Genomic DNA, 19,146 nt, shown 5'->3' with positions numbered 1-19,146 from the left:
ATGTAGGAAAATCACAGCCCAGACCAGTATGGATGTTTAAAATAAAAAGTAAAGAGAAGAGCAAGACACTACCTCAAATATAACCAAGGAAAAGACAGGCTGAAGACATAGCTCATTTGGTAAATCTGCCTTACAAGCATGAGGCCTTGAGTTCAGTCCCAAACATGGAGTAGAACATGATTTACAACTCTTTTCAGTCAAATACCTTTCCTATTAATGAAATCTTGTTAAGGCTTAGTGCACAAAGCAGCATTTGAGCTACTGAGAGGAAACAAACAGTTAGGGTTTTATGTTTCCTGATGGAGAAAATAAAACAAGAGGAAAGGGTGAGTTAATAATTTGTGTCATTTGTTGGGGGGAATAGCCAGGGTAGCTACTTCCTAGACAATCTCCTCTGGTACTGGGGTTTTAAAGTGTTTCCCATGCCTCTTCAAATGGAAGGTGTTTAATAATACGGTCAATGTCATTTCAACAATAGCCACTTTAAAATGTCCTATGTATATGGGGGCTTTTGTTCAAGGCCACAGTGGAGAGGTCAGATCTTTATAATGTAGGGGTCAGACCATTAAGTGGAGTGAAGGTGAGAGGGACAAGGGAACCAGACTGTGGGATTTAAAGGGAGTGTGTCACAGTGGGATAATTTACTGTGAGTGGGTTTCGCAGTAGGCCCTGGAAATAAACAGATGGGCTCTGTGACATTAAATCTATTTGCCAGTATTGTCTCATTTACTCATGTTCCCTCCTTTACTAATTTCATGTTTCTGTTTTCAAATATGGCCAACAATAATCTATAAAAATTGGAACATAGAACAAAGAAAAGCAAGAAAACAGTTGTATCAGTGCTTGCTAAGTAATTTTGGCGTACAGTTTTCTTTTCAGCATAGGTGAAGATTCATGCAAATGCTTTTACATTATGAGTTCATGGTACACTTTATAAGCATTGCTGGTTGACTTCACATAGGATTTTTGTATAGTAGTAAAATGACTTTGCTAAATATTATGTCATATCCATCTGCTTCAGCTTGGAAGTTCATCAGTTCAAATGTTTATCAGCTTTTTGAGTACTTGCTTCTCTACCTCTCATACTCCCTTGCTGGCTCTACCTCTCATTGCTTTCAAAACCAGTTTGCGCTGCATTTTCCCCAGGCACACCTCTAATTCTTTAAAATATTTTTAAGTGCTTTGGTAACCCTGTAATCTAAAATTTTATTAATCAGTTCTTTCTTCCTATCAGAGAATTGTGTAGATTTTCTGTCCTACATTTCTGTGCTGTCTCTAAGAGTCTGAAATGTTGAGTCATTTTGTTTTTAAGTCGTAACTTGCCAAATATAACTTTTGGTAAACTTTCACTGCCACATTTACTCAATAATAAGTTAAGCTACCCTTTTATAATCAAAGCATTGTTATGACAAAGTGTGAAATTGCATATATATGTATATATATATAAATGCATGTATATTTGTAGATAAAGAACTTCACTGCTGATTTAATTGTACATTAGAATCTCAAGGACTTCAAACCATGATCCTCAGATTTCAGCCTCCTGAGTACATAGAATTGTAGGCATGAGCCTACAATTTTTTAATCAAGCTTTTTACATTCCTTTAGTCTTTCTGAGGTAATAATACATGAATTCTAATACATGAAGTCTTTCATATATTAATAGCCTTTTTGGCTATATTTTATTTCATGTAATGGAAAAATCCAAACTTTATTGATCTTCTAATCTACATTCTCTCCGTTGTTTTTGTTTGCTAAGATGACATTAAAAGTATTTAATAACAAAGCTACACAAGCACCAGTGAATCAGAGAGGACATTTAATTTAGCAGATAGCGTCTGTCACATCATCTAGGTATATCCTGGTGAAGAACAGGACTTCTGTGACTTTTTGATAACATTTTAGTTTTTGACATCCCACCATTTGCTTATAAAAATCTGCCACCTTAAGGAGCATGGGTAGTACCTGATTTGATGTTAGGGCAACCTGAAACATGTAATTTACGTGAATGTAAGTGTAAATGTTATAATTTAGAAGGAATTTTAACAGCTATGCTATTTAGATGACATTTATAATTTTCTATAATCATTAAAGTAATAAATGTTTATAAAGTATCTTCTATGGCATTGAACAGAGAACTGTCCTGCATTCAGTAACCCTTTTTTTTGGCTTTGAATGAATGAAGTCATGTATGTCTCTCACAAAACTGTAATAATCTTGTATAGTAATTTGTACAACCAGCTTACTTTCTCAGTATTTTATGAATGCTGTATATCTCTTAGATAATCTTCCAACACTGAGCTTTTTAAATTACTGTATATCACTTAATGAAACTTTCCTGGTCCTGGCAGTTCTTTTCTTGTTAAATTTTGGCAGTACTGTTGAACTCTGTGCTTCCACATTTGCTCGGTCCTCCCAGTCCTTTTATGAGTTAGTTGGTTTGTTGGATGAGGTCTCATGTTTTTGCTTAAGATAGGCTAGCCTCAAATTCTGATCCTTCAGATCTCTGTCTCCCAAGAAGTAGTTGGGATCATAAATGTGGACCACTGCACCTGTCACTCTTTCTTCATTTGGACCCCATGAACTATTGCTACAACTCCTCTTTGCAGATATCACCAATTCTCTTGAATCTTACTAGACAAAACCTTGGTTAAGCCCTTTGCCTACCTTCTGTTTGTAGCAATAGAGATGAACAAGGCTGGGGAAGAAACCATATCAGCTGTTCTCACTTTAAGGTAGTAACTCTATCTCCTCGGTTGTGCTGGTTGGCAGTTGGGTAGATTTATTCACTTCTAGATTCCTTTACACTTCTCTTCTCTTTTCTGAGATCTTCAACCCTTTTCCCTTTGCTTCGCTCTCAGCTGCTCTGAACACTTATGAGCACCAAAGCAGTGGGAATGAGAGCTCCTGCTTTCCCACCAGCACATCAGACACCTCCCTGGCATCTTGTCTACCTGTCACCCTTCTCCCCACTCCAGGGAGCCATCCATAGTCATAGTTTGAGTTCAGTGGCCATTTAGTGCTTACTTCTGTGTCCTCTCACCCATTCAGGGCACCTTCCAGAAATTATCTCCAATGGTCTTTGTCACCAAAGTCTTCTCAAATCCACCCTACCTGCCTGGTATCTTTTGTTCAATTGTAGCAAAACTTCTTTAAGGAGATGTCTGCTAGCTGACTCTGATTCTGTTTCTTCCTTTCTCCCTTAGCTTGAGCTAAACTTTTGACAACATTAACTATTCCAACTAAAGTCAGTCCACTTTAATAGTTCTGATGTCATGTGAATACATTTTTCCTATCCCTGTTGCCTTTGTTCAGCAATGATATTAGAACCTCTGGGGGAGACAGCTGTAATTATTCTCATGTTATATAGTATGCTTGGATACACATTTTTCATGGAATACAGTATTTTCTTTTTCTTTTTAATTCTATAGTATGTGGAGAATGGTGAGTGCTTACTGTGGTGCTATTAAGCTTGAAAAGCTTATGTGAAGCTAAACCCAGGTGATTTTCCCCACAGTCAGTTACCTAAATCCTCCCATGAAGCCTTGCCTCTTACAGCCTATGATTCAATAATGCTGGGTACATAATTATGGTTTTATACTTTGTATGCTTCCACAGTCTTTGAAAATGTGCCCTAAATATTTATGAATTGCATGCAGGAATGTGTATACATATATATATATATATTGTATGTATATATACTCATATAAACATGTAAATAAACCACATAAATCTCTCATACTAATCTTTCCGATTTAAGAAAATAATTTGAAACACAGCTTTAGAAATTTATATTAGTTTGATTATTTGATAGTATATTATTATTTGAGAGAGTTAATGTTTTTTGATAGGTAAATCCTGTTTTTGAAATCTTCTTCATTTTAGGAACATTTTGTAACAGTCAACATATGGCTGTGTGGAATCCTGAAGTCTTCAAGCTGTAGAGGATCAAGCTGAGGTGGAGGCAGGTGGGCTTGTGGCCCAAGTCTTCTTCTGGTGGTCACACAAAGCAGAGAGTGACCAGGACAATGCACTCTTCAGCAGTGAACTAGTTTCTTCCACTCTTCAGTAGATTTTACACTGGTTCTTCCTATTTCTGGAGAAAGGGATACATTTCAAGACTGGGGTTAGACTGAACCCTGTGTATGTTTGTTTTTCCCCTGTAAGTCCCTATCTGTGATAAAGTCTTAATTTATAAATTAAGTACAGTACAAGATTAATACTAGATGACCACAATTATAATAATTTATGTAGTGAGCATTATTTTCTATTTATGGATTATTTATTTCTGTAGTTTCCCATTCAGTGTTTTTGGATTGATTTTCACAATCTGTAACCGAAATTGCAGAAAGGCAAAGCCACAGGTAAGGAGGATTATTGAATTTCTTCCTTTGGCAGAAGTAACATCTTTTATTTAATTAGTCATGTGGCTGAAATGCTTACAAGAACACCATAACTAGGATGTAGTGCTAGAGCTGAGATCTCAATACTGCTAGCATATTAAATAGCACAATTTGTCATTTTACAAGTAGGTTGAAGTTTGGTTTCTTGTGATTCCATTAGCTATTAGTAGAGCTTCTTATCAAATTACTAGATAAAGGCAGTTCTGTGGTTCAAATGTAAGGCATTAAGACTAATAAATCAAGAATAACTTTATATTAACTATGATTTTAAGAAATTGAGTTCTGTTCCTGAAATCTTAGTTTCACAATTTAACAAATGGCATAAAAATTGCTATGTAATTTGGGTCAGAATATCTTTGCATGTAGATCAGTAAAGTTACATATATATATATATATATATATATATATATACACATATATATGTATAAATACAAGTATGCACACATATATACATATATATGTATACACACATATATTTACAGCTAACACTTGGTGCTCATTATGCAAGCCAGACACAGAAATTAGATGAGAAAGAAATACTATAAAGATAATTACAAACTGTGATGAGGTTTTATGCTAAGAAAATAACAGGTAGATCCTTTATTTATATAAGGTATTTGAGGAAAGAAATATTAATATTTGGGAAATAACCAGGAGTCTGTAGAAATTACATTTTGGAAGATATTTTTAAAGCCCCATCTGGAACATTATTAAACAAAAATGTAGAAAATGGCTTTAAAGTGATGAAGAACTTCTAAATAATAAAATGGCAATGTGAATCCCAGCTGCTGCATAAATTCCTGTAACTGAAAGGTTTATAGGAGCAAGCCCAGGAAACCATGGCAAATCTTGAAATCGTTCTTCTAGTTTTTCATGTCACAGTTTCCATGAACATTTTTGTAAAGGCAGAAGAAGAAGTGATATGTGAATTAGTTGCCCTCCAGGAATGTATTGTGGAGACTCTCTATCTCAAATCTTCCAAAATAGGCAATCATTGGTAAAAGTGATTAAACACATGTCTGTAAATCCTTTAAATACATGAATAGGTATCTTGGGACTAATACAACGTTACCAAATGTTAATAATGCATTTATTCTTCTTTTATTTAAACTTTTTTTGAGCTAGGTGCATTGATGCACTCCTGTAATCCTATTTGGGCGGCCGAAGCAGAAAGACTGAGACTCAGAATACTAACCATACTAACCATGTTAGTATTCTTAGAAAGAAACTTTGGAGAAAGAAACATGGAGAGTAAATCACTAAATGGTTTTTAAAAAGTGAACAACAGTGTTTAGTTTGCCAGTCCTAGAAAAGCAAAGTTAAGCACTTCTTTGTGCACCTGACATTGGAATGGCATGAGAATGTGGAAACATCCTTTGGAAATGAAGCCTTTTTTAACCAACTCTCATGCCCAGTCTGGGTAGTTTATAGCTGGTGTATGAATTTTCCTCTTTTGAATATGACAGAATTGGATACTTTTCATTGTATCAGGCAGTATGTTCTGTATTGTATATTCATTTATCCTTTTATGCTGTACACTAATCTGTGGCTTAGATATTTGGGTCTCTGATTTACATGAGAAATTCAGGCTTGGAGTGGCTTATCTATTTGGCAAAGGCCTTAAGGGAAAGGCAGCTGGAAACCAGAACCCATACTGTGGACTGAATTATGTGACCCTCCACTCTTGTCATTCCCAGTCTTTTACCAGATGCTCTTGCTTGTAAGCAGGGTGCGGCTGTGAGTTTTATTGTGCATCGTTTTTGTGTGGACAAGACACAGGTTTAAATCTCTGTGCTGCCCTTGAGGCTTTGAGAGATGACTATTTCTCCAAGCACCTTCAAAATGCAATGTCACTCATCTCAGCGGAGGCTGGCTTTTCAGAACATTCATCCACACGTGGCAGCTGGTCTGCTTGGGTTCTGCCCAAAGACCTGAACATTGTCAGCTGTTTTCCCTCTTACTGATGCTGGCAATTATCTGAAGAGAATAGATTGAAACATTCCGGTATCAGAAACATGTCTAAATAAGCAACTGAAACCTGGACCTGGCGCTGGAAAAGTGGCTCAGTGGTAGAGTACTTGCCTTGCATGCATGAGGCCCTGGGTTCTACTCCTCAGTACCACATAAGCAGAAAAAGCTGGAAGTGGCGCTGTGGCACAAGTGGTAGAGCGCTTGCCTTGAGCTGAAGAGCTGAGGGACAGTTGGGTACTGGGCCTGGGTGGCCCAGAGTTTAAGCCCAAGACCAGCAAACAAACAAACAAACAAACCTGGACCTGTTTGTATAGGTTTGAAAGGGCCAGAATGATTCCCCTTTATTTCGAGAACATAAATAAACTTTGCATTAGTATATTCTTTGTGAAACAAAGAATTAGTATGTATGTTTCTATTCTCAGGTTCAATCAAAATAGAACAAAATCACTTCTTGAAAGACGTAGGTGTGACTGCTAAAAAGTGATACTTGTTCTTTTATTTTTTAATGTCAATGTTCTTTTAAAAAAATTATTGTAAAGGTGATGTACATAGGGATTACAGTTACATAAATAAGGTAATGAGTACATTTCTTTTCAAACAGTGTTACCCCCTCGTTTCTCCCCACCCAACTTCCCCTTCCCCAATTTGTAAGGTTAATTTCCAACATCTTGTCTAATGACTATCACTGTTGCATTAATTTACCCCATTGTTCCACTGTTTCTGTGATTTCCCTTCCCTTCGCCAAATCAACTTATATACAAGACAAAGTGTACAGAAATCAAACACAGTGACAATAGGAGTAAACCAAAGAGGGGAAAAAAGAAAAAAAAGGAATAACTGCAAATAGTACACTAGAAACATCTTGTTGACATTCCTTAGAGTTCATTTTGATAAGCATCATTTTATATGGTCATATGATTGCCATAAGTGCATTTTCTCTTTTTGACACTACATACATCCCTAGAATTCTGACAATTTAGGTTTTAAGTCTTAAGCTGCCTTTCTAGATGAGGAGCCATCAGTTTGTTTCGATCTGTGCTTTCATGTCCTTGGCTGGCTGGGGTGGAGTATAATAATGTCTGAAATGAAAATTAGTAGAGGTTCATAGTTGGTTCAGTATTGCGGAACTCTCTTTGAAGGGCAGTGTTATTGTGAATTTTCAAATTCTGTCACACGGGGATAGGGAATATAGCCCAGTGTTGAGAGAACTGGCCTAGTTTATTCAAGGGTTTAATCTTTTCAAAAATATAAATAAATAAATAAAACATCACCTATATCCAGTAGTTTAGGCAACCACCAAATGTCTGTCCTGTGCTGTGACAGCTCCTCTTTTATGGATTCCACTGTGAAGTTGGATCTGTTGGTTTCATTGTGGTGATACTGTGATTCCTAGTTCTTGTTGTGTCCTGGGAAGTCCACACCATCATTTTGCTGATACTAAGTCTTGCAGTTGAAATGAATACTTTCCATCTGCACTGAGAGTGCTCTCAGAGCTGCCTGAGCAGCCAGCCACCTGCTAAAGTTGTGCCCATAGAGCTGCCATGTCATTGATGAGAGTTTTCAGAATTGGCCCAATCTGAGCAGTGACTGAAGACCTCAGTTCTAACTTACTCACGTGGTCATTTTTATGATCCTTTTGTTCTCTGGGAGTATTAGTGGGAGCCTAAAGATATTAAAAAGCAGAAGATGGTGCCCTGTCTCTAGGACAAGCATGAAGTCATGACCAGGTTCTGAGCTCTTTCCTGCAGCAAATCCCAGTGAGTGCTGCCATGTGCCACCTACGCAGAAGAGTGGCGTCATCTGCTCTGAGGCCACTGAGGCTTGCAGGCTCATGCTCTAATTTCAGCAAGAAAGTGGGTGGCATCGCTTGGAAGCAGGGAAATAGAACCTTACAGGAGTAGACTTTAAAAATAAAGTTCAGGTTTTACTGCAATTAGAAACTGATCCCAGCTGGTCACAAGTCACATAGGAGAGACAGCAAATAGTTCCTATTTGTCTCAGTCTGAACTTCTCTGAAGGACATGTCACTCCTTTCCATCTCACCATGTGGAAGACATCTTTTCAGTATTTTATAATTTATTCCGAATTACAGACGATTTAAAGGCTACTCCTTCCCATTCTGCCCACAGATATCCAGCAGCATAGGGAAGTCCAGGGATGCTGGTTGCTAGAAAAAATGGCATGTGCATTGACATTGTTTGATGAATTTGCGTGAAATAAATGGTGTCGTCTATACTAAAAGTCTAGGAGAAATAGAACTAGTTGGGCATTTTCATCAGTGTAAACCAACACAAATGCATCTATGACAAATGATATGTTCAGTTTCATTGAGTAATAGCAATGACCCTATGCACTACATTTGATTATAAATCAAGCATTTTTCATAGTTGTTGCATCATATTCAATGAAAGAAGACAAAATTGAATAATCTGAAATTGATTCCTCCCCCCCACCCCGTTTTTTCAAATGACATCCAGCTGAAATTTGTATAATCCCTGAACAAAACCAGATCTCGGTAGCTTTTGTCCAGGTCCCTGTGCATCTATCTGACTTGGAGGTCACTGCGAGTGTCTTCCATGTGGCTTGCATGTTTTCCATGCATTTGCAGGACATGCATTCTCTTACCACATGCATACAGCGAAGCCACTTTAGAGGGCTGTGCCTTCTGTTGGGGATGCTTCATGAGGTATGTCCTTTATTGGCAGTTTCCGGGGATGGTGGGGTCCTGGTTTGTCTGTGCATAGCAGGAGGAATATGTTCTCTCAAGTTCTGGGAAACATGCAACAGTGGTAAAATTACTGGCAGGGTTTGAATAAAGCCGTTGACATTCCTTTTCCCAGGATTGTTTTTGAAATGGGGTGAGTCATCTTCAGCTGGTAGATGGTGAGGATGTTAGCTTCCTCCTGCTTGTTTTCCCAGATGTGCATCGGTTCTTGTGATTGGTGAGGGACTCCTCGGTGGCACAGCTGATTGTGCAGGGACTTGGTAGTTGGCACAGCAAGGACAGAACTGACTCTTCCATCTCTCTTTAGATCCTGGGCGACTTTATTTTTAACCTCACCAGCTTATGTTTCCTGGAGCTAGAAAAGGGATCATATCATCAATTTTTAGTGGAAACATCTGCCTACAGAAATTTTCTGTGATTTTATCCCCAGTAGCTAGGCTACTGCCTTTATTTCCAGTTTTTACTTAATTTTTATTTAATGTGTTCATGTTAATATTCTCCCACATCCACTACTGTTTGCACATTTTCCTCTCAAATCCCAATAAGTAGCCATTTAGAGAACTATACTAAGCTATATTATTAGGTCTGAAATGCTGAAATAGGAGGTTTCCTTAGATTCCCTTGAGGATTTCAATTTGCTGGTTTGATAGGATACCTGCCAACATGTTCGTTTTAGGCATGATGTTTATTTTCTTTTTTTAAAAAATAAGTTTATTATGAAAATATTGTACAGAGGGGTTACAGTTACATGAGCAAGGTAACAAGTACATTTCTTTTTTTTTATTTTTTTATTATGAAAATACCATACAGAGGATTTACAATTACATGGGCAAGATAATGAGTACATTTCTTATCAAGCATTGTTGCTTCCTCCTTTGTTTCCCCTTCCCATCCCTTCCCATCTACGCCCTCTACCCCCTAGCCCCCCACAACCATCCTCCCCATCCCCCGCCAAAGTGGTAAAGTTGGTTTTTCGACATAATGACTTGTACATCTCATTGTTGCAATATGTTAATTTGTATCCCTATTTAAACATTTTGTTTTTTCCTTTCTCCTCCCCAAATTATACCAACATCAAATACAGTGAAAACAGGGGTTATACTGTGGGGGAAGGACATACAAAGCAACAAAAAAAAAATCACATGCATGGTACCTTATAAATACATTAGAAACAATAGCAAGGAAGATAAAACCACTTGTGTCCCTATCTTGGGGTTCATTTTGCTTAACGCCATCTTATCTAAGCTTTTCTGCGTTTCCCAGACATATACTATTTATTACAAATAATGGAAACCTTGGGTCCTATGTTTCTTTGTGCCTGGCTTACTTCACTTAATATAATTTTCTCCAAGTCTTTCCATTTCCTAACAAATGGGGCAATGTCATTCTTTCTGATGGAGGCATAGAATTCCATTGTGTATATATACCACATTTTCTTGATCCATTCATCTACTGAGGGGCATCTGGGTTGGTTCCATACCTTAACTACAGTAAACAATGCTGTAATAAACATAGTCATGCTGGTAGCTTTAGTGTGGCCTTGTTTGTGGTCATTTGGGTAAATGCCCAAAAGTGGGATTGCTGGGTCATAGGGGAGCCCCATGTGGAGTCTTTTGAGGAACATCCATACTACTTTCCAAAGTGGTTGAACAAGTTTATACTCCCACCAACAATGCAGTAGGGTTCCCTTCTGTCCACATCCCCTCCAACATCTGGTTATTAGAGTTCTTGATTATAGACATTCTAACTGGAGTGAGGTGGAATCTTTTCATGTTGTTTTGATTATTTTCTTACTGAGTCATAATGTCCTAGGTGATAAAGACATCATTAAAATAGTCAAATCTAAAATGAAGTAAGCAACAAGTGTGAGTGGGCCAGGGGGCTGTTTGGAAAATTTCACAGCAGGAATTTTGGTCCAGTAAACACCAGGGCAGATCTGTGGAATACACTGGAGAGTGCTTGATACAGAGGTACTCAGTCTCTAAATGTAGTTACTGCTTCTTCTGATTACTTTGAACTATTGCTTCTTTTAAACTACTTTTTAGAAGACTTCTTTCCCCTTTTATTTTTTAATCAGAGGTGAATAAAAATTTAGGTCTGATCCTGCATGTCAGTGGATCACATCTATAATCCTAGTTACTCAGGAGGCTATTTGGGAATTGAGGTTCAAAGTTAGTCTAGTTAGACACATCTATGAAACTCTTAGTTCCAATTAACTAGCAAAATGCCAGAGGTGTAGCTAGGCACCAGTGGATCACTGCCTGTAATCCTAACTGCTCAGGAGGATTGTCATTCAAAGCCAGCCTGTGCAAAAAAAATCCCCGTGAGATTCTTATCTCCAGTTAACCACTCAAAAATAGGAAATGGTAGAGCGCTAGCCTTGAGCACAGAGAGGCTCAGGGACAGCTCCTAGGCCCTGAGTTCAAGTCCTGCAACCAACAAAAAAGGAAAGCCATAAGTGAAGACATGGATCAAGTGGTAGAACACCAACTTTCAGTGCAAAGGTGAGAATGTGAGGCAATGAGTTCAAACCCCAGTACTACCTCCCTGCCCCCAATCAGCAGATCTCATATTAATCACTACAGGCTTCTTATAGATGTTCTACGTCATCTCTTTACAAAGACTATTATTTTTCTAGTTTATTAAATGTTACAGATTTTGGAAAGCTGTAGAATACAATTGTTGCTCAGAAAATGGTATCCATTTACTCAGGATCAACAAATTGTAGAAAACTGAGCGGAGTATTAGTTAGAACATTCACAAATGAAAAGCTATTGTATATTTTTTTTTTGGAGGAGACTAGAAATGATACTAACAAGCTCATCTTTAAATCAACCACAGGAGCTGACAAACATACCCATTAATAAATGCAAGGGTATTTAAGTTAGTGACATAGCAGTATCTCCTTCCCTTCAATACGATGCTTTAGAACAGATTGTGCCTTATGTTAGAATGGATTTTATATTCAGGAATGGCAGTGAGTTTCAAATCTTTGCATTTTTCTCTGCAATCTTTTCAAAACTCTCATTAGAAGATTTTTAAAAATATTTTTTATGTGCACAGGCTATTGTATTTGTGTATGCTCCTCTAAGTCTTGGATTTATTTCCATCTATTAATGTAGTGATTACATCTTACTTCATGAGAACGAGAGAGAGAGAGAGAGAGAGAGAGAGAGAGAGAGAGAGATTTGGAAATGGAGAAGTTAGGCTGTGAATCAAGTGATAGAACTCCAGCCTTGAGCTGGAGCCATACAGCACCTGACAGCTCCAAGGCAGAGTTCAAGCCCTAGTGCTGGCACCAAAACAAAACACAAAACAAAACTGTGTTATTGATTAATAAAGCATATAGTTAAGTTGCTGGTGAGGGGGTTGGCGAGAGAGTTTCCATATCAGCATTTGCATGTTGAACATACTGTTAGCTGAAATCCCGAGATGTTTTTCATAGTTGATTCTGTGGTTTTCCTCGAAGGGACTCATATCTGTTTCTCTAAATGACCATCTCATCAGATTAGGCTCATTAATTTATCTGTCCCTTCTTCCCTGGTATGCTTGCATCCAGACAGTGACAGATGTGTTAGGCTGGCCAGAGATGAGGACAGGTTTTCTCATCCGTCTCCCTAGATGTGTGTTTATCAGTGATTTGTATAAAAAATAAAACCAGCTATATAGAGAGACAATTTTATTTTGTGTGGCTATGAAGAAGCTTGTAGCATCTGTTTAAGCCTACTTAAGTCATCTTAACATATGGTCAGAAATAGAGGCAGGACAGAGAGAAGACAAACTTCTTGAGAACATTGTGATGTTTGTCTTTCTCTTAAATGTTATTTCTTTGTACTTCTCTGTAAATTACATTTATTTTTGATGCCTTCTTCTATTCTTCCAAAGTGTTCTAAGATAGTTATCTTTTAGTACTCAGAAGTTTAGGCTTAAAGACTGCCTAGGCTGAACAACCACCTCTTGTTGATGTGAACTGGAACATTAATGGGGGGATCTTTCTAAGCCTAAATTCTAAAATGTGAATCAAAAAAGTGTTTATTGCTGGGTGCTGGTGGCTCAGCCTATAATCCTAGCTACTCAGGAGCCTGAGATCTGAGAATCACAGTTCAAAGCCAGCCTGGGCAGGAAAGTCTGTGGGACTCTTACCTCCAATAAACCACCAGAAAACCAGACGTGACATTGTGGCTTGTCAGGCAAAATGAATAAAAAAGAACCTAACAGTAAATAAACCCTCAGTGAAAGATGTCTCCTGTTAATAGTTTTTTATTGTTGCAAAAATCATTTGGTTTTTTATAAGATAAATTGATCTTACATGTTTGTGATTATATTTTAAAACTGATTTTATTTTTTACAATTTAAAAACAATTCATATTGCAAGTTTTAGTCTCTTGAGGAATACTGCATGTGTTTCAGTCAGTCAGTTTTCCTCTCCTGTAATATAATACCTGATATAATTCATACAAAGAAGAAAAGTGCTTATTTTGGCTTACATTTTTGGAGGTTTCACTTTTTGTTCAGGTGGACCTCTTGCTTTTAGGCCTTTTCTGTGTGGATAAGAAAGTTTCCATCATTGTGAGAGTGTGAGGCATAGCAAACCATTCAGCTCATGCTGGGAACCAAGAGACAGAGAGAATGAAGTAGAGAAGAACTGAGGACTGACAGTGTCATTCAATGGCAGCCCTCAAGGACCTCTAAGCTAATCACGAAGCCTTACTTCTTAAAAGTTCCTACAACTGGGCTGGGAAGGTGGCTCAGTGGTAGAGTGCTTGCCCTGCCTGCATGAAGGCCTGGGTTCGATTCCTCATTACCACATAAGCAGAAAAAGCAGCAAGTGGTGCTGTAGCTCCAGTGGTAGAGTGCTTACTCTTGAGCTGAAGAGCTGAGGGACAGCGCCCAGGCCCAGAGATTAGGCCCCATGACCAACAAAAGAAAAAAAAAGTTCCTACAACTTCCCAATAGAGCCAAGCTGGTGATCAAGCCTTTTAATATATGAGACTTATAGAATATACCAGATAGAAGCGACAACAACATGTAATAGAAAGATAGGATATTGAAATGAATCCCTCTTTACTTCAATATTACTTCAAGCTGACAGTTCTGAACAATGAAAGGTAAAGAAGGAAATCTTTGTATGTTAAATTATCTAGTAATAATGACAGTATTTTTACTTCTTGCTTGTGGCTTTCTCAAGAAGATTTTTATAAGTTTCAGATTCTGATAGAACTGTATTTTCATAAAACAGTGTGACTAGGCTTGAGCGTTCTTTGAAGAGTCTGTTTTTATAATTGTAGTTATTCTGTGTCTTCTTAGTGACTCATTTCCCTGAAATGCATTTCATTTTCAAGTAATGCTAATGCACAAACCAAGAAATTATCTGCACCTTCAGCTCTTGCTTATTTTTTCTGGAAAAAGATTTTAACCTAGCAGGATAAACATTTCAAATCATTTTTGTCACATTGTTTCCTTATATATTAAAGTATTTATACCTGCCATTATTATCATTATCATTATTATTATTGTTGTTGTGGCAATAGTGGGGTTTGAACTCAGGGCACTTCCTCTGTCATTTCTGTGGTGTAAGGCTGTCTATTATATACAGTCTACATTGAGAGTTCAAAAACCAGTCACTACAAAGAGTGAACTGCTATCTTTATTTATTTTTATTTTTTGCCAGTCCTGGATCTTGAACTCAGGGCCTGAGCACTGTCCCTGAGGTTCTTTTGCTCAAGGCTAACACTCTACCACTTAAACCACAGTGCCACTTGTGGCTTTTTCTGTTTATGTGGTATTGAGGAATTGATCTTAAAGCTTCATGCATGCAAGGCAAGGACTCTAGCACTAAGCCACATCCCGAGCCCCCCAACTGCTGCCTTAGGTGGTCTTTCTAATGCTGTTTTCACTGGGCTTTAGATGGGAGAATTGAGTTCTTTCTAGGGTCCTCTTGTCTTGGGCAATGTGTGATCTAACTCTCAGCTACCATTTTCCTTTGAATTAGAATTAGTTTGGATATGAAGCACTCCTCTCCCAAGCTCATATATTAAAGGGTTGGTTCCTGGATGTTGTCACTGTTTTGGGAGGTTCTGAAAACTTGAGGAGATGAGAAGTAGCTAGATGAAGTAGGTTACTGAAAGAATGCTGTTGAGTTCTAGGCCTCTCTATCTCTATCTCTGTGCTTTCTATCTACCATGGGGTTATTAGCAGCCTCTGTCACATGGTCAGCTGCTATGATTTTCTGCCTCATCATGAACTCAAGACCAATGCAGTCATGGATTGATTATAACTGAAACTTCTGAGGTCTTGAGTCAAAATAAATCTTTCCTTCTTTATCAACTATTTTGTCACAGCAGCAACAACAAAAAACTGATTGACAAAGAAAATTGATAACAGAACTGCAAATATTACTGTGAGTCCATGACTATGTGGTTCCAAAGCCTTTGTTTGGTAGGAGGATTTGTGAAATATTTGGAGAAACAGGTTAGAAAACAATGCTTTAAGAGAGTTTAGGCTGTTTAAGTCAGGGCTCAGAAGATCAGAATGCCAGCAGAAATGTAGAGTGATAGACAGGGCTCATTACTTTCAGATTGTAAGAAAGACCCTGCTGGAAATTGGACTAGAGGTCATTTAAATTAAATGCTATCAGAGTATTTGTCTGAATATTGTCCTTGCCCAGACACTTTGTGAAAGCCCAAGTTTAAAGGCAATGGAATAATTGATCTGGCAGAGGATGTTTTAAAACAACCTGGCTTTTGAAATACTTCCAGTTTGGTCAAACAAGCCAGTATTAAGTTGATACCAAAGAAAAACAAATTGTTTCCTGAAAAGAGAGGGCCATTATAAAGAAACCAATTACTTTGTATCGTGATAATAAGAGAGATACCTTAAAGACAGCTCAGGAATTGTCTAACATGCACCATCCCCCAAATCACAGACTCAAGGCATAGAAGAAGAAACACATCTCAAAGACTTGAGAAGAAAGTTCCTCCTGTGTACACATCTTGCACAGTTTCTCCTAAGAAATTTTTTCTTCAGGATTCCTTTTACCTTGCTCAGCAGTCTAGGCACTAAGAAGCAAACAGGACTCTACTAGATTTGGCAGCAACACCATTGCATTTCTTTATGTCTGAATAAAGACATATGTATATGTGTGTGTACATTTTCTTCATTTTAAGGGACACTTTAATTGATTGTTTGTCATGGATGTGAATATTTAAAGTCAGTAACTTTAAATCCAAACACAACAAAAATATAGAAAAGTATTTCAAAGTAGTAAAAAAGAAAGGAGAGGCTGTTAATATTTTCAAACTATGAAGTCTATGGGAAAAATTGGAAATGGCTTCATGATAATTGCATTTACTTGTTACATTGTGTAAAAATTTTACATCATTCATTAAATATTCACTCAATCTTAAGCTAATTAGGTGTTAACAAATGGTGTTACAGGTAAGGTACAACATAAAATAGGCTGAATGGGTGAGTAGATATCCAGTAACAAAAGCAAGTTGTTAAAATTTAGCTTCAGAAGGGAAGTTATAATAGAGAAACATCAAATAGAGAAATGAAGATCAAGATGCAAATTTTCAGAAGAAACACTTGAAACCTAATTTTGGCCTATAAACCTTTTACTGATACTAAGAACACAAAGTAATGTTGTTGATTTAAAGGGGAGGTTTTAATCAGAATGCTTCCCTACAGAGGATTGTGCTATGTGCTTGCCCCATTCAGATATGTTTCTCTTCTTACCAAGGGCTGTAAGAGACAATTTTATGTCACTGGTTTCTTCTGCAGATCTTGTTTTGCTAAAGGGAGGGAGGAGGAGCTAAACAAGTAGCCATTCTGTGGATGTGAATTTCAGGAGGGAATCAATAACATTGATCATCATGTGAAGAGTACCACCTTTTGTTGGATAAAGATTCATGAATGTTTCCTGTCGATTCAGTTGGGCCATGGGCATCAAACTATGGGAATGAGATTCATTCTGGCCCAGTTTAGGAGAACAATCTGGAGAAAACATTGGACCTTAGCAAATGAAAGCTGGATTTCAAATGCAACACAAAAGGCATATGCTATGCTGCCTTCACGGACCTGCATCCTGTACCATTGCAAAAGCATTTCAGTTAGAACCTCATTCCCCCTCCCCCCCTCACACACCTGCTTAAACATTGTGCTGTGGTCATCTTGAAATTCTCAATAAATTTTAAACAAGTTCTACTTTTACACTGGGCCCTGCAGATTGGGTAGCCTGTTTGAAATTTACAATGCATGTCAAGAAAGCAAAGATCAAAGGAATTCACAATTAGAATAAGGTAGTCCATCAAAGAGTCATCAAGCACTTTATGAAACAAGAGACTGTTTTAATACAGATTTCTTATGCTCAGGTGGTAAAAATGACCAGCCACGTAAACCAGAAGATGGGACATACTTTCCTCCTTCATTTCTATCATTACCAATCTCCAGTGCCTCCTAACCCACTAAAATATCCTTGAAGGAAGGGAGATGGCATTCATAAGTGGAGAGAGGTAGTTAATACCTATTCCAATCCCAAGGAGTAGACATTGGCTTGCAACAGACACTTAGCAGGATAGGAATCTCTTACGGATATTCAGATAACCAAACTGAGATTTGACTGTAGACTTAATGTAATGGCTTGAATATTACATTTTTCCCAGAGTCTCATTTTTTGAATGTTTGAGCCGTAGCTGGTGACACATTCTGGGGAATTCTGGAAGCTTTTAGGTGATGAGACTGAGCTGGAGGAAATGGGTCACAGGGAAAGGGTCTTTTGAAAGTCTATTACCCCTGGCCTCTTCCTGTTCTGCTTTCTGCTTCCTGCTTCCTGGCTGCCATGAGGTAGATAGCATCTGTTGCGTGTTCTTCCACCATAACATTCATCTTGTATAAATGGGACCAATCCACCATCCTGAGCTCAATAAATCCTTCCTACTCAAAGTTGTCCCTGTCAGGTATTGGGTCACAGTGATGAAAAAGTAGCTAATTAACTAACATTGGGTTATTATATAGTGATTATAAAATTATAAGGCCACCAAGGTTTTCATCCTGGAATGGAGGAAGAGCTAAATGAATACCTATTAAGGAAAAAAGTGCAGTACGAAATAGAAGTGCTTTTGGAATTGCATCTCTCAAATGATATTAACTCAATGCATTGGTTATATAATTGAATTTGAACAATCTAGAAACACTGGATGCTTTTAACTCATCTTAAATTTAAAATGATTTTCTGAAAGCTAGTGTTGTGAATTTTGACTTTTTGTACATGTTATTTCTTAATCTAATTTGGTAATAGGAAAAAAAATTATATTTTCCCCATGGGTCACAATACTTGTTTGCATCTGGTTGTTGGCTTGCTGGCATTGTTCTAAAAATGGAAAAATTTAGCTGCTCAATGCTGATGCCTTAAAGTGAGGAATGATATGTAATATTTCTGTAGAAAACACGTTTAATGGTTGGGGCAATTAACCTTCATTTATTCTGACTTAATTTTTCCAATGGCAGCAACATTGAATTTTTTTCCTTTAGTGGATATTCCAGCATGACCTGAATTAGGAAAATGTTGCTCGCTTTCAATGTATTTCTACTGTTATTTTCCATTTTATGCTAAGACCATTGTAGGCTAATTATAGAAAATTATATTTGGTGATCATCACATGTGTGTGAAATTAACTTGGTCACTGATGGACTGATATTTAAAGTGAGGTTGCAATCTATCCTGGGATTTTGTAAACTATATCTTAATTCCCTTTAACAGTGAGGAAATGCATTTTCTTAAATTTTCTGAATGGTTTTTATTTGGAAAATCTTTGTAAAATATGAATATTGTGATTTTCTTATGTTACAAAATTTCACAGTTTTTAATTTTTTTCCGTGAAATGTTGTTACAATATCTACCTGGATAGAAAAAAAGCTTGAAGGTGATTTATCTGATTATTATTATCTGATTATTATTTAAAATATAACTTAACATTAAAGAGATTTTATTTTTGTACTTTTCTTAAAATTAGGATGTCAGCATTTCTAAGGTTACTTTGTTAAAAT

General features: G+C 37.3%; 1 protein-coding gene across 1 annotated transcript in view; it reads left to right on the top strand.

The window, feature by feature from the left end:
- The window catches only part of Cttnbp2 (cortactin binding protein 2), a 117,229-nt gene that overhangs the window by 24,323 nt on the left and 73,760 nt on the right, over positions 1 to 19,146 (top strand). The window lies entirely within an intron of this gene.

The sequence above is a fragment of the Dipodomys spectabilis genome, unplaced genomic scaffold (assembly GCF_019054845.1).
Source record: "Dipodomys spectabilis isolate Male_0828 unplaced genomic scaffold, ASM1905484v1 ptg000197l, whole genome shotgun sequence".
Lineage (NCBI taxonomy): Eukaryota > Metazoa > Chordata > Mammalia > Rodentia > Heteromyidae > Dipodomys > Dipodomys spectabilis.
This window is presented reverse-complemented; position numbering and strand designations above follow the sequence as displayed.